The sequence below is a fragment of the Malaclemys terrapin genome, chromosome 7, assembly GCF_027887155.1.
Source record: "Malaclemys terrapin pileata isolate rMalTer1 chromosome 7, rMalTer1.hap1, whole genome shotgun sequence".
NCBI lineage: Eukaryota > Metazoa > Chordata > Testudines > Emydidae > Malaclemys > Malaclemys terrapin.
In genome coordinates this window covers 118,599,280-118,616,018 of record NC_071511.1, presented here as the reverse complement: position 1 = coordinate 118,616,018, position 16,739 = coordinate 118,599,280, and the positions used below count along the sequence as shown (strand labels likewise).

Genomic DNA, 16,739 nt, shown 5'->3' with positions numbered 1-16,739 from the left:
CTTAGTTACCGAAATAAACTGGATCCTCTTAACACCTAAGATCTCTAGGTAGATAGTACTGTTTCAATGTTGCTTTTGGGATTTACTATTTTGTGGTTTGAGTGCCTCGGCGTCAACGATAGCTGACAACTGCCCATGCTAAACCTTGAAAGAGCAGAACAAAGACAACAGAAATGTACAATCTTATCACCAATCTCTCCTTTTAATTTGAAACCCATTTTTCTGCTTGTTTCCTGTTTCCACTTGAATGCCTCCTTGATCTCACAATTTGCTTTTAAGAGCTTGTGCCATATGCTATTACATTTCAGCCAGTTGTTGCTGCACAGAATAGAACAATTTACCTACATCTCCCGGCCCCTGTGTGGTTTGATGGAGAAGATACGTCTGATGTCCATTGAAGAGTGGTCTCTGATCATTTTCTTCCTATTGCAGTACTATGGACTGTGATGTTTCTGGCTGACTTATTAATCATTTGAAGCAGTGAATAAATCTGTTCCTCCATTGGTATAATTAATGTATAGAAATGGATAGCAATTACGTGTGTGAGCCTGTGAGAGAGACAAGCGTAAGAGGTGTTTGTCAGCATGGCATCTACAGTAAGGATAAAACATGAATGCACACACACTATAATTCCCTTGGTGTTTCACTTGGGTACATTATTCGCTTGCTCTTATGAGCTGTTATGGAGTGTTGCTGTGAGCAGTTTAAAGACTGCCACGTTAAACCTCAAAGCAAGTTGCATTTAAGTTCATTGTTAGGTGAATAACCCCTTGAGACAGTGTGGTCCAGTGGATAGGGCATTGGAGCAGGATTCAAGAAACCTGTGTTCAGTTTCTAGCTCTGGTACTGACCTGCTGTGTGACCTTGGGCAAGTCACTTTTCCACTCTGTGCCTCTGTTTCTCCTCCTACCTTCTATCTGTCTTTTCTAGCAAGACTGTAAGGTCTTCAGGGTAGGGACTGTCTCTTCCTATGTGTTTGCATGTTGCCTGGCATGCTGGGGCCCTGATCACAGCTGGGGCCTTTGGGCATCCCTGAAACACAAATAAATAATCATTACACATCCTAAAAATTTTCAGATTTGTTTGCACAGCCATGTAGGATCTTGTGAGATAAAGCTGTGTATGGTCAATCTGTGAGTCACGGAGTCAAAGGCCAGTGTAGTGCTACTGATCTGGACACTGGCAAAATGAGAACAGACACATGGATGGATTTTAAGCAGCAGGCCACAACTTTTATTAAACTTAAACACGGGGGAAGGGCGCTATCCTCCCACCCCCCACCCTCTCCTGTACCAGGCATTTAAGTTGTTCCAGTGAGGGGGTTACAAGACTCCTACCATATAACCCACTGCTGGAACGGAGCTGAAGGAGGCTCCACGGGAGCTGGGGGATGTTGGCCAATCAGCACGCCTCCCCACAACTGGCCAATGGGTGGCAGAGACTCCAAAGGGGAGGGACAGGAGCTACGTGGTGTCCCCCAGCCAGTGTCTCCCTCCCTTGTTGCTGGGGCTGGCCCTTTACACCGCTGGGCCCATCTAGTTCCCCCACCTGTTGAGGCAGGCGAATGGCATTTGTATCTATGGAGGGAGTCATGGAGTATTCAATAGAATAAGCACATGCTGTGCTTGGGTACCCAGGATTCAGGCTTAATGCAACCTTTGTCTTTCCCTGCTCTGGATTTGTACTCAGCGAAGCTTGACTGATCTAGTAGATCTGGACTTTGGAATCTCTGCCACGTGCGTGACATTAAGATGAAAGATGTCTGTAAGTAACTATCAGTTATCCTTGCAGTAATTTGCAATTCAAACAAACAAAGCCTTAATATTGTGATTGATATTTTGTTGATCCTGCAAAGACCGAGATGAAATATTAAATGTCCTCTGCAATGTGATTATATCTGCCTGGCTGCAATCAATTCCATGTAGTTCTCTGCTGCTTGTCTCTTCCTCTGCTTTGCTGTGAAAGACTCACGGGTTGATTCTCATCTCACCAGAAGGACTGCATTGGCTGTAACGGACTTACCCTGATTTACACTGGGGTCCGTTTTTAAATAATGCCTTAAGGAAATAAAATCTCAGCAGATGTTTCACGCAGGGCACAGCTAGCAGAAAAGAAAGGTGATAATGGCGGGGTTGTGGCAAGTGATGAGAGCAAAAGTTCTTTGCTTGCTGATGCTATGGGCGCTGTTATTTTACGGCATTCCCTAATACCACTGAGCTGTTATATAGCGCTTTTCAACAATAGATCTGAAATAGTTTTCTGAAGGTGGTCAGGACCATGATGCAGATGAGGGAACTGAAGCATAGAGAGAGGACACGATTTGCCTCTAGTCAGTCAGTTCGCCAGTGGGATTAGAAACTTAGGGCAGGTCTTCACTATGGGGGGGCTGCGGGGGGAGTCGATTTAAGATACGCAAATTCAGCCACGCGAATAGCATAGCTGAATTCGACGTATTGGAGCCGACTTACCCCGCTGTGAGGACAGCGGCAAAATCGACCTCCGCAGCTCCCCGTCGACGGCGCTTACTCTTACCTCTGCTGGTGGAGTAAGCGCGTCGATTCAGGGATCGATTGTCGCGTCCCGACGAGACGTGATAATTCGATCCCTGAGAAATCGATTTCTACCCGCCGATTCAGGCGGGTAGTGTAGACCTAGCCTTAGTCTTACATTGTGCTAGTACTAAACAGTGCGTACATCACAGAGTGTCCTCCCGGCTCCTGTATTTTTCAGAGTGCTATACATTTAAAAATAATCTTTGCAAGTGCATAGAGTGGGAAGCCATCCAAAACCAAAATAAGCATTAGAGCGCACACGCCCCAGATGTAGAGACCATTGACAACGGTACCTACAGCCTTTTCACTCTCTTTTTTAATAGTCAACCAAAATCCAAGAAAAACTCCTATTGTGAAACGTGCAATCTAGCATTGGAAATAAGGCCAGTCTTCAAGAAACAAAGGATTATATTCTAGATTCTGCCACTCTTACTCATTGAGTCCCACGGGATGATTGACTATTTAAGTATTGCCAAATCTGGCCTTGTGGGTCCGCTTCTGCTGCTTCCTGGGGAAGGGCAAATATCTGAGCAATGATTAAAGAGAGAGAATGGTTCTAGGATTTTATTACACCATTTTAGGCCCCGCTCTAGCAAAGCATGTAAGCAGGTATGTCACTTTAAGCATGTAACTGGTCCCATGGACTTCACTGTGTCTATTCATCTGCTGATAGTTAGGAACATGCTTAAATATTTTGCTAGATCGAGGCCTGATTTCCTTTGAAGTTTGGCACAACCAATGAATGTGGAAGCCTAATTGTCTATTTTTGTTTTTTTAAAATGTTCCCTTTATGTATTGGCAGGCAGCGTTGCCCAGTGGATAGGGTGCTATGAAGCCAGGAGATCAAGAGTCTAATTGTGGTTTTGCCACTGACCTGCTGTGGAACCGTGGCAAAATCACTTCATCTCTGTTTCCTCTCCCACTGGTTTTCTGCCCTTTCTGTTTGACCTGTAAACTCTGTTGGTCGTGGACTGTCACTATGTATACATACAGATCCTACCATTTATAATGCAGATGAAAACAAGACAGACGTGCTATTTTTGCTCAGATAACTAGTATTCTCTCTCCGTTTTACACTTTTCCAAAGTAATTTAGAAGATTGGCGATAACCCCCATTTTTTTGTGCTGAAGAAATTGCTTTTTCTGTAATACCAGCATAAAATAAATACCCCAGGTACCGTGCAGTCAGCAAAGCACTCAGTATATTTAAGGCTGGACATTCCTGGAGGTAGACAATTAACATATTATAGGAATTTTCCATTTGCAAATAGCAATGTCACAATATTTTATGGCTGGATTTTCGAAAGCATTCAACATTGGCCGAATTCTGTTTCCAAGGAAGTCATCTTTGACTTTCAAGGAGCAGAATCAGGCCAGCTAACACAGTCACACCATTAACCTTATTGTACACTGGATTTAATTGATCTCTGATGTAACTTCAGTGACTTCAGAGGACTTTATGCCCGAGGGCTGAATACTGGCCACTGGCTCGACTGCAAAACTTAAGGCCTGGCTCTCTGAACTACATTTAGTTTAAAATGCCAGGCAACCAGGAAAGCTTATAGTAGTGGCCACGTTTATGAGTCTGTGATGAGGCCTCTCTGCCCCACACTGGCAACGAGAGGGTTAAGGGGACTGAGAGCTCCTCTGCTGGCAACAAGAGAGGTAAGGAGAGCCTGTGGACCGAGTTGACCCCACCCCACCCCACCTGAAGCCAACATTGGACATGGAGAGGAGAGCTAAACGGTGGGGGGCCTAGCCCAGTTCAGAGCTGACTAGGAAGCAACGCAACACTATGCTACTTCCTTGATTAGGGAAGCCTGGTTCCAGACAAGAGCCTAAAATAGCTTGCTACATGGGCACACCATTTGGTGGCTAGGCTGACCAGGCCCAGGAAAACTGATAGAAGGGACTAGCAGACTGGAGACAAGCCCACAGAAGACCGGCAAAGGCCCTCTCGGCAAATCCATGCATGGCCCTGATTATGAAGTTTGCTATTTTCCATTTTGTTTTGGACTCTGACATCCTGGAAGGGGTAAGACATGCCATAGCCGGAGAGCTAACGTACCACACTAGCTAAACGGGGGAGGGATAGCTCCGTGGTTTGTGCATTAGCCTGCTAAACCCAAGGTGGTGAGTTTGATCCTTGAGGGGGCCATTTGGGGATTTAGTTGGGAATTGGTCCTGCTTTGAGCAGGCGGTTGGTCTAGATGACCTCCTGAGGTCCCTTCCAACCTCAATATTCTATGATCTGCAAGGGGCAATGCCTGGAGGCCTGCAATGGGGTGAGTGGTGCCCTGGCAAGCCACAAGGGGTCACTGCCTAGACAACCCAGTTACAGACACATTCAGGTTTTTAACTAGATTTACAAAAGTGCAAGGGAAACTTCCAAACCAGATGTAAAGTGTCAGTGCTTGAATGGACTCAGAAGCATGGCTTGATGCAAAGGCAGGAAGGCGCCATCTTTGTTTTGAATATTTGGAAGGGGGATACTGATTTTGGGAAGATGCGACTAACATGGGCAATGATTTTGGCTCATCTGGATAACATTGAAAAAAAGTTCTCCCTCTTTCTAGATTCCCCCCCCCCCAACTATGGCTAAACAGCCCAAACTAGCCTACAGTGTCATACTATTATATACACGCACACACACACACATCTGATATTTCACTCCCTGCTTCTGGAGATTATCTTTCACTACTCATTCTCTGACTCGGTTTGATCTAAGTCAGAGTCGAAGACTTTTCTGGAAACAGCTTCCAGTTTAAGTTAGAGACGGACCCCAAATAAATCCCTCAATTTAATCTTCCCCCAGCCCAAATTCAGCAGAAATTTCAGAAGCCAAACACAGATCTGTGTTTTCATTTCCCAGTTAGTTGCCAGTATGTGAACATCCCTGAATTTGGTAGGGTTCAGGATTCAAATCTCAATTTTGGGGCTTGCCCATACTTCTAAACCAAAACCCCAGCACTGGACTCCCCCAAACTCTGTATCCAAACTGTGTTGCTTGAACCAACCAACCAACCAACCCCACCCGTTTACATCACAAATGTCCTTGTGTTTTGACTGAGTCATCCCATCATGGATCTCTACCTTCAACAGCTTTAACTCTTTCCTTAACTTTCCATAAAGTACCTTGGGATTTCCTATCACGGATGTGTACATACATTTGAAATATAGCTAGGCTGTGCGCATGGATACTTAGGCTAGGTCTACACTGGGGGTGGGGATCGATTTAAGATACGCAAATTCAGCTACGCGAATAGCGTAGCTGAATTTGACGTATCCTATTTGACTTACCCCGCTGTGAGGACGGCGGCAAATCGACCGCCGCGGCTCCCCCGTCGACGGCGCTTACTCCTCCTGATGAGGTGGGGGTACGCGCGTCGTTTCAGGGATCGATTTATCCGTCTAGATGAGACGCGATAAATCGATCCCCGAGAGATTGATTTCTACCTGCCGATCTGGGCGGGTAGTGTAGACTAGCCCTTAGTTATAAGCCAATATGCTAAATCTTTCCTAGGAATTTTTCCTCCTTATGGAAGATGAAGACTCTGGGGTTCAAAAGCAATTAATTCTAAAAATGCATTACACAGCAACATGCTATACAGTAATTCCTCTTACCCTGTGCAAGGAGCAGCTCCAAATTGATTTCTTGTCCACAGTGAGGCAACTCTGTCAAATTGAATATTGCTTTTAGAATGTCTGGATGACAAATTAAAGTAGGTGCTGGAAAACTCATAAAAGCTGCAAAGAAACAGAGGTTTGTTTGTATAGAAGGCACCAAGCAGCTTGGAGGAAAGTTAATAGGTTATAGTCTTTTACCTCTAGGGCGCTCATTTGAATTTTGAAAAGGCTTGCAGTGAATCAATCATCTGATATGATAGCTCTTTTGAGGGCTTAGAGCAAATCAGTTTGTAATCTCACTCCATTGCCTAATAAGCTGATGTCCACATGCGATTAAAATCATCATCACCACTCGGCCTTCTTTGCTGGCATGGGCGGGGCTAAGAAGTGAACGGCCACAGAGACCCAGCTGCCTTCTTAACGGTACTGGTCAACTGACAAAGCCCTCAGACACACTGGCATGCTATAGTACCGGGGGAGTGTGAACTGCTCATTCCTGTGTTGTACCAGTTCTGAGGATAGGGGACAACGGTCTCTAGGGCTGTCACCTCTCTAGAGCTGTCAATTTCATTAGAATGAAATTCATTAACTGCCCCTTCCCTCCCGCCCAAATAAAAAGAAAATGAAGAGTTGTCTTGTAAGATACCTGCAATCAAATGTCCTGCTGCTATTGCTGATGTGTCTGCCTTTTAAACAGACCCATTAATACCTTTTTAAAAAAGAACCTCTTTTGCTCTTTCTAAGCACTGGAATGTATCTGGAACACAGACAGACCCAACAGGAAACTGATCTATCTGTCCCTTGGCAGTACTAAAATATTTAAACACCATTTGAACAATGTGGAAGTATGCGGGTAGAGTAGTGCAAATGTCAGTTCCAAAGGCATTGAATGCAATCATCTCTGCAGGCTACGACAAGCTGTTAGACAATCAAACAGGGCTGCGCCATATGGTTCAGTGTCTAGTACCAAAAAAACAACAAAATAAAATCATTTAGAAACCATAAGCACATGGGCAGAAAGTGCCAAATGTCTGGGCTGGGATACTCTCAAAGAGAGGAAAGTCACTGCGAGCGCTGTGATTAATGTCCCAGTGAACAGAAGGCTAATGGCATAAAGGAAGCTGTAATTTACACGGTCTGAAAATGGGATTTCAGAATTTCTAGTACTGGCCTTCTGGGCAGTCCCAACCCAATACAATTGCTACGATAATGTTACGGTGTAGCCATAGACTGATAATAACGGTGCCAGGTGCTGGTTTTTCCTGTTTCCCCTCTTATTGCTTAGCGCTGCCTTTCTACCAGTGTGTGTGATTATTAACGAGCATTCAGAAGATGCATATCACTCATTTTCAAAGCACTTTGCTAACTTCCCTATGCTACAGACAGGCAAACTGATATGGAGAGGTGGTTCAGTCCTGCCAGGTGCTTATCACACCCACAGAGAGGCTGGGTGTCAGGGCCTCAGGGCCTTAACCAAGACTACGGAGGAAATCATTATCATTAGTGGTATCATGGTAGACCCTAGAGGCCACCAGTTAAGGATCTGTACCCCCCTGAGCTATGTACTGTATTCACTTATTGTGGGAGATGATGAAAACTGCTGCTGGATGAAACTATTTAGGGTGACCAGATCGCAAGTGTGAAAAAATCAGGATTTTTTGGGGGGGAGAGAAGGAGGGAAGAGAATCGGGGTATAGTTCCGTATATTAGAAAAAGCCCCTAATATCAGGATAGTCCTGATAATATTGGGACATCTGGTCCCCCTAAAACCATTTGTAGTGCACACCAATGACAAGTTTCACTGGTCCTACCAAACCCAGGAACTATGTTACGTATTCCTGAGTGCTACGCAGGGCCGGCTCTAGGCACCAGCAACGCAAGCCCGTGCTTGGGGAGGCACATGTCCAGGGGCGGCACAGGTCCAGGCCATACTCTTTTTCCGGTCATCCTTTTTCCCCGGCTTTTGGGGCAGGGCGCAGCCGGTGCCCCAGCTGACCATGCCGCCTCTTCCCCCGAATCCCCGTCCCTGCCCCGCCCCTTCCTCCGAGGCTCCGCCCTTGTGCTTCCCCTGCTTCCCGAAACCCTGGTCCTGCACGTCGCCTTCCCCCAAAACTCCACCCCCACGCCGTCCCTTTTCTCCAATGCCCGCTCCCGCATTGCCCGTGCAAACATGTGTAAAAGCCAAAAAAAAAAAGGGGGGGAGGGCCAATTTTTTTTTTGCTTGGGATGGCAAAAAACCTAGAGCCGGCCCTGGTGCTACATACTGGCACCATATCTAATAATTACCTCTATGCAGTGTATAGAGAACTCCTGGAACGTGTGTGACAAAAAGCTTACAATCTAAGTGTAAGACAAGAGACAGCAGCAGGTGGATACAACAAACAGTGCAGGAGGCACAAGGTAGCAGTGAGACAGTTATGGCTGACATAAGAAGCAATGATCATAGGATATCAGGGTTGGAAGGGACCTCAGGAGGTCATCTAGTCTAACCCCAAGACAGATTTTTGCCCCAGATCCCTAAATGGCCCCCTCAAAGATTGAACTCACAACCCTGGGTTTAGCAGGCCAATGCTCAAACCATTAAGCTATCCCTCCCCCAAACACATCAGCTGCCTAACCAAAAATCCACTTGAAAGCCAGAATTAGAACTCGGGGGTTATAGCTCCTGGGCTTCACCTCTCACCCAGTTGGGGGTTAACAATTACCAAGCTTAAGTTAGCCCTGCAGCTCCCCAAGGAGTTTGTCCCAGGTAACCGAGCAGACGTAATCACTTGCAAATAGCACAGCTAGTTCAGTTCCCCTATTATTTTGCTTTCCCCCCATTAAAGGCTTTCTGCTGAGCGGCACAGCGCTTGATCGCCTATAAGAGAGGCTCACGCAGAAAAAATAAACACGTCTAAGCCTCACGGTGCTTTGATGACAGTGAATAAGATCCAATTTTTGCACAGATACAAGGGAACTATCACCCCCCCCTCTAGCTGCGTGTGGGCTAATTCTTATCCCGCTGGGCCCATTTCACTTTGTCACCTGAACCATTTCCTCGGAGGGTTTCATTTGAGATGGTCTATTAACCCACAGAACAGTGCTGTTGGAGCCGAGTGGGGCTGGTTAATCCTGCAGATGGAGATGGTACCGAATGTTCCCTTCTCAGCATCGTTTTGAGCAACGCTGTGGAGGGCACGGAACACAAAGTGCTTGACGGTGAGCAAGGAGGCAGCTGGTTGGAAAGCCGGCTGAGGCACGAGGAAATAATAGGTGGAAAGTGCAAAGGGTGGTTAAACAAACGAGTTATTTTTATGCATTCGATAAAATAGGCCCGATTGTGTCCGTTGGCTGCGTGCACTGTTTGATTGACCTTAACTCTGTATCTCTATAACCTTGTTTTCTTTTAAGCACTTCTATTTCAAAGTGGGTATTAAGAACACATTAAATCAGTCACCGGGCTCATTCTGTGCTGATTTTACCGCAGTGGAACATGACAGCCCTTCTCGGGGGGTCAGATCCTCAGCTGCTGTTGGGAATTGGTCTCGCCCCATTGACTTCAATAGCGTTACACTGATTTGCACCAGCTGAGGCGCTGGTCCTCTAATCGCACTATGAGGACTGCCTTGCGCCCACCAGCTCTGTTTTGAAGGAGCCAGGTCAAGAGAGGAGAGCACGTTAGTCTCTGTGCCAAAAGGATGCCTGTCTCAGTGGGAAGAGGATGAACGTTTCTATCAGACATCACCTATGGAAGGATCTCTTCTCCTGTTTATGAAATGAGAATTAATTTATTTTAACCAGGGGAAACCACTTCCCCTTAACTCAAGCTTTGGTAATAGGTGGGGAGGTAAATGAAGAGCAGCTAGTGACATAGATGTACAGGGCAAGGGCCTCTTCAACATAACCGCGGGACCTGGTCCAATGCCCATTGGAATATGTGGGACTCATTCAGTTCAACAGAAAGGGCTTTGAATCAGGCTCTTATCCTACCTCTCAACTATCCCTTCTTAACAGAGACCTTCCTTATTTTGGACCCAAAATTGCTTCTCTCTCGGTCATATGTTGTAATCAACTTCTTTTTCGGTAGGAGAAGAATGGATCATTTTCATCCCAGACACAGTGGGCAGGATTCACAAGAGGATTCTAATTCCTAGTTCCTATTGTGCCTATAAAGTGCCTAATTCCCATTGATTCCAAGGGGAGTTAGGTGCCTCAATACTTTTGTGAATCCCATTCAGTGTGGGCTGGTGGGTTGAAGACAAAGATAGAAGTCAGCGTCTCCTCAATCCTGTTCTCTATGACACAGACTCAATGTGTGTGACTTTGGACAAGTCACTTAGGCCCTGATCCTCAAAGGTATTTAGGTGCCTAGGCTTTGATATCTATGCCTTAGCTTCCCTGCCTGTAAAATGGGCATAATGACACCACTCGCACAAGGGTGTTGTGAGGATTGCTTAGTTCACACTTTGGACGGTGCTTTCTTAGAGAATGTGAAGTGTTAACTGGGATAAAGAGTCCTATGCAGGCTCTTCCCACTGGGGCACTGTGCGTAACATTTTAGACATACTTACCCTCTAAGCCCCATTCATTAATATTCCCGCTGTTCTTCCTTTGGTCACATGGTATATCAGCATGATCCACACTTTCCCCTGGAGAGAGATGATGGCTGACTTTCTCCCTCCCGTGTTACAGGAGGCCTTGTTAAGAATTGTTTGTGCTGTGTTTTAATTAATACATGTCGGATTGAGTTTTGGATTCATTAACACCAGTGTAAATCTGGAGCCATGCCACCGAGAGCAGAACATGGCCGCTCTGTTAATTGTCTTCTCTTGAAACTGTGTTCCTGAAACAGCACAATATCATGAGTAATGCATAATAAACCTTGCTCCAAATACTATCCATTCTGCTGCAGTGTTGATGGCCCATCAATGGGTATTGTTTTAGTCTATTATAGACTACTCTATGGGCAATGGCACAGACTGTGTTTGGTCCTAAGACCAGAAAATTCAGCCCTGAGGACATCACCATAGGTATGTACCTGCCAAAATAGGGTGGACACCTCTGATCAGATAGATTCTGTTTCATTATGTCTTGTGGAAGATGCCTGGCTCATTGGGGTTCATGGACTGTAGAAAAGGTCTAACAGAGAGGAGACAAGTACAAGAGGGATAGCTCAGTGGTTTGAGCATTGGCCTGCTAAACCCCGTGGTGTGAGTTCAATCCTTAAGGGGGCCACTTAGGGAACTGGGGCAAAATCAGTACTTGGCCCTGCTAATGAAGGCAAGGGGCTAGACCCAATGACCTTTCAAGGTCTGTTCTAGGAGATATGATGTCTTTATTTAATTTAAGAGCTGAGAATTGCAGAACTAAAGATTTGCCCAGTGTTGTTGAGAGAAGAAGCTATAATGCTAGGAGCGAGGAGAGCAGAGGTATTCAGAGTATATCAGATCTTCGTTGCCAAACAGCTCCATATCCTGAGTTGTGCTGAAGGGTTAAAATCCAGGTGCATTTTATATAATAACCTGGTATATGGATTGTGCCAGCTCTTTTCCAGTCCCAAAGTCCAGAGTATGGTCAAGGGACCAGAGGCCTAGCAAATAGTGATTATCTAAGAGAAGCAGAATAAACAAAAGAAAGCCTTGCTTGCTAAGATAGGCCTGGTCAGCAAATTGCCAGGTGTTGGAGCTAAGAACTAAATAATTGTGTCTTATTCAGAGTTGCAGATTGAACAAAGAAGCCCTGTTTCGGTTGTTAGTTTCTTCTGTAGGGAGACGTTCTTCCCACAGATCCAACCTTGAGTTTATGAAAAGTTGGCACGTCAGTATAAGATATGGCATTCTCCCACCTCCCCTTCCAAGGGACCAACGCCTGCCTTAAGACACAAAGGAGACAATCTTTATTGCCATATACTTTCACTGTTTCTTTGCTTTAACCCCTAGGAATGTACCTCTTGGACAATCGAAGGAGTTGCTTCCTTCCTATGGACCCCAAATCAGAATTCAACATATATATTTTATACTAATAATATTTTATCAAAGTATTAATTAAATGTTAACTTGCTAACTTGAGACCATGGGCGGAGACATTATGTAACCAGTTAACCATTGGCTAATGTGCTATCTTGTCTTGCTGCAAAACCTATCCCGGGATGTGGAACTGCCTACCCCATCACTTTCCCCCCGCCCATGGAAAGTCTATATATTCTATTGTAATCAATTGATTGACAGTGTCTCTGAGCCTAATAAGCAAGGTGACACTCCGCCAGCGCTGTGTGTAATAAACTCCTATGCTTGACCTCTACACGGTGTGGATTTATGTCCTTCAGTGCAAAGCCAATCTTGCTCCAAACACTAGCAATTCTACAGCAGTAATGATATTGTTTTAGTCTATTATAGACTACTCCACGGGCAATGGGAAAGACTATGTTTGGTCATGAAAGATTGAAACTCAGCTGAATTCAAAATATTTCATAAAAAATTCATACACTGTATAGCTATATCTAGGATTTGTGTCAGGGGAATTTTTCCATTGCCTGGGCGATTTCCACGTTGTCAAGACTCTTTCTTGTCTTGAGTGCTGGGTCAAGAAAAACCCAGCACTCAAGGCAAGAAAAACTCTCAGCAGTGTGGAAGTGAGCCGGTGAGCAAACACACTGCCCTGCAGCACCCATAAGAGACAATCATATAGATAGGCCTTCCAAAAGGGGCAGAAGGGTCAGGAAAAGGCCATCTGCTCTAGCCTGCCTGTATTCTCCTTGATTAATCTTCATCGCGCTTCATCCCAAAAGGCAGAAAAGGCTATAGTCAAACTTGCCAGGGAGGAGCATGATCTCTGCTTTTCAGTGGAGTGTGGGCACAAAGCTGTAATGGAAGGAAGAAAGAAAGAAGCACTTAAAAAGGGATGAGATCCCAAGCAGAATATTGCCAAAGCAAGAGAAAGGGCACTGTTAAAGAAAGTATACCTACAACCTAAACCTATTCATCACACATCGATCACATATGAATTAGCCATAACAATAGTTAATACAATTAAAAGATTACACAAAATAATTGGCTACAGCACATGGATTTCAGTGGGAGTTAGGTGCCTCAGAACCTTTGAGGATCTGGGCTTTAAGGCTTTATAGGTCAAAACGAACACCAGGGCCCAGCAGGCAGCCAGCACCCCATAGAAAGCACAGGTTTAATGTGTTGACAATACGACATAGTGCTTAAGACGTGGAATGCTCTATCTATACCAAAGTAAACCCAACTCTCACATAAGCATCAATACTTTTAATGGTGTCAGCCCTTTAAAAAAACCCATACCAAACCAACTGAGGAGCTAAATACCAAATTTAAGAAATTAAAATCAATAAACTTGCCTTGCCATCCATGCTACAATAGAGACTCATAAACAGAAGCATCCACTAAATCTCTATGGCTCTGCTCCTTTACGATTGCACACAGTAGGAAAAGAGGGAAAAGATTTATATGGAATATTTGGTTGGGTATGGGAGCCAGTTATCTTAACGTAATATCAAAAAGGAAATATGATCTCATTTAGAGATCTACCGGATACATTCACTGTTACGTTCCCAATAGGATAGTAGCTATTCTTACAGCTGTCCAGCAATTGAGAATTATGTGCTCCCTACATTTAATAACTTCACTTTAGCTTCCAGTATCATCCATCACAACGAGACTTTTGGGATCAAAGTCAGTGGCTCCCCATGTAGTATTGGTTCCATATAAAAAAACGATATCTCTTTCCACTGACTTTTTACTAGATATACCTAAAATTTGGGAAGAAGAAGCTGGAGCATCCCTGTTTGCAGAACGAGATAGGTAAGATCTGGGCACCTGCTCCTCTCGGGTAGCTTCCAGATCTTCTTTCTCCTTGCTTCAGAAAGCAAGGGCGATGCCTGTAAAAATGAGTCATGCTCGTTTATTGGGGTCTGACTTATGCTGGTCAGATAACATGGTATAGGAACATGAGGAGAAAAATCCTGCTCTCCTTACTAATGCAAACAATCCCGTTGAAGTCAATGAGCTCGTTGTTCCAGCAAAGCAAGCAAGATTCGTGCCCTGCTTCTTCATCATCACTCTACTGGGGTGTTGTGCAGGCCAAAAGTATAATTGGGTTAAAAAAATAACAACATCAATTCATGGGAGCTAAGTCCACATCCATGACTATTAACCAAGATGGTCAGGGACACAACTCCTTGCTCAGGGTGATCCTAAATCTCTGCTGCCAGAAGCTGGGAGGGGAAGGCAGGGGTGGATCTCTCCAGAATTTCCCTATTCTGTACATTCCCCTGAAGCTCTAGTATGCGGTCACTGTCGGAGACGGGATACTGGGCTAGATGGACCATTGGTCTGACCCAGTGTGGCAGTTCTTATATGCATACACAGAACAAATAAATGGACTTTATTAATAGTATTTCACATTTACAGAGCAGGTTTCTCTCCAGGGAATTCCCAAGTACATCCCAAACTTAAACCACAGACAAGAGCCGCTTTTTGCATCACTGAAATGCAGCCACCGCTGGAGTGAAGCACATCCGTTCTCAAAGACACGAAATAGTTTATGCCGTGTTTAGTTGAAACTGCTGAGGCAAACAGAATGACATTTACCCAAGAGACTGAGGTTAACGTCCATTTTCTTGGGATTGGCAATGATCACAAATAACCGGACCATAGTAAGAAGCAACAGAGGGTCCTGTGGCACCTTTAAGACTAACAGAAGTATTGGGAGCATAAGCTTTCGTGGGTAAGAACCTCACTTCTTCAGATGCCATTCCATACGGCTAAATGCAGTGCCTTGCATGAAGGCATCTCCACCAGCATAACGCTCCCGGTTGCTTCATTAGCGTCTTGCGGGGAAAATGGTAATCTGCTGAATCCTACAGCACCCTAGACATTCCAGGGAGGTCTCCCATTAGTCTTGGACTCAAACCTACCCCTGCTTAGCTTCTGACAGAGATTTGCTGGCTTCACAGCACAAGTGGCATAGGCCTACAGCCCATCTTAAGATGAGGCAGTTAGCAGGTCTTTACTGCTCTATAAGGCCCTGATCCAGCAGAGCCTTTAAGAATGTGCTTAACTTGATGTGCATGAATAGTCCCAATGAAACCGATGGGGCTTAAAATGAAGCACATACTTATGTGCTTTCCTGGACTAGGGTCTTCATCAATAAGTGTAGAATAGCAGGCTACAAAGTGCACATGGGAACTTACTGATTTTCTAATAAAAATAAGCAGCAGCGCTTTTCCGTGTTGAAAGATACTCCTCTCAACAGCATGTGGAGTGTATTATTTTTCTGATTAACAAGCCATAGGATGGATTTCTTCCCAAACATCTGATGCCCTGTGAATAATTTCCTTAATCAAAATGTAGATGCGGCTAGCACATATTTTACTACTGTTGCCACAGTACTGCATCTCATTGCATCTTTACTTAATGCATGTTGTGGTTTTGTTTCATTATCGGACTATATTAAGCAACGGTTGTTTTGTATTTTCCTTTTTCTAGATGGATTTCATGAGATGCAGTACAAATGTTTAGACTCAACCAAATATCAGGTGCCGAGTCGCAAATTGGGAAGGGAATACAACAGGGGGAATGGGACCTGGAGTACATCATGTCCACCACAGGAGTTTGAAATGGGCCTGGATCAGGGGCAGAGCTATGCAAATCCTGTTGGGTTTGGTTCACAATGGAGTTTGCAAACGATGCCGCACAGTTTGGTTTGGGTAGGGGATGGATTTGAACCAAATCTTTGCTTGGAAATGGAGTCTCAAAAACCACCTAGCCTAACTGTGTCCTCACTGCAGTCAATGGCAAAACCCCCATTGATTGCAAGGGGGATAGAATGGGGGCACTTATGAGAATCCCATCCCCAAGTTGTATAAATTCAGACTGCAAAGGAACCAACCCGTCCACCTGTCCCTCAACTAGTCACTTTAAAACCACAACCTCCTGCCAGCTCTGAACAGGCTCTGGGTACCCTTATGTACTTGCATGTCTCTTGTGGTAGAAATGAGATAGGACTTGATTATAAAGAGGATTTTTATCGAAACTGCTGGACTAAGGCAGACTCTATGTTTTCCCTTAGCTCTCTACTCCTAGAGTAACTCAGCTTGTCGCCAGAAAGGGTCTCCCTAAGTCCCGGCCTTCACCAAGGGACTGGTGAGGACGCTACACTTTCCATTGTTATCAGCGGTGCCCAATGGCGTCTGGGTCACCCCTCCTGAGTCTTGTATCAGAGGGTCTTCTGGAGAAGGAGAAAGAAGTGGCCGGACATCTCATCTTACAAGGTGGTAAGAAAGGGAAGTGCTTTCTTTCCAAGGAGTGAATGGTGGTCTATAAATCATAGCACAGCTGGCAAGGTGCCCTGAGGTGCTCCCTAGCTATTAGATGCTAGGGACTGTGACTTTTCACTTGGCTAGCCGTGCTAAAGCTCATGTTGCCCTCTGCTACAAAATAAGTTGGAAAAAGAAGAACAGGAGTACTTGTGGCACCTTAGAGACTAACAAATTTATTAGAGCATAAGCTTTCGTGGACTACAGCCCACTTCTTCGGATGCATATAGAATGGA

General features: G+C 45.0%; 1 long non-coding RNA gene across 1 annotated transcript; it reads right to left on the bottom strand.

Moving 5' to 3' along the window:
- Positions 1-229: 229 nt before the first annotated feature.
- LOC128841309 (uncharacterized) lies at positions 230-9,368 on the bottom strand. The gene is made up of 4 exons (XR_008445797.1): positions 9,207-9,368; positions 6,177-6,299; positions 852-1,032; positions 230-548 (listed from the first exon to the last, which is right to left on the bottom strand). It is a non-coding gene; the product is annotated as an uncharacterized LOC128841309 (long non-coding RNA).
- Between the last annotated feature and the right edge of the window lie 7,371 nt (positions 9,369-16,739).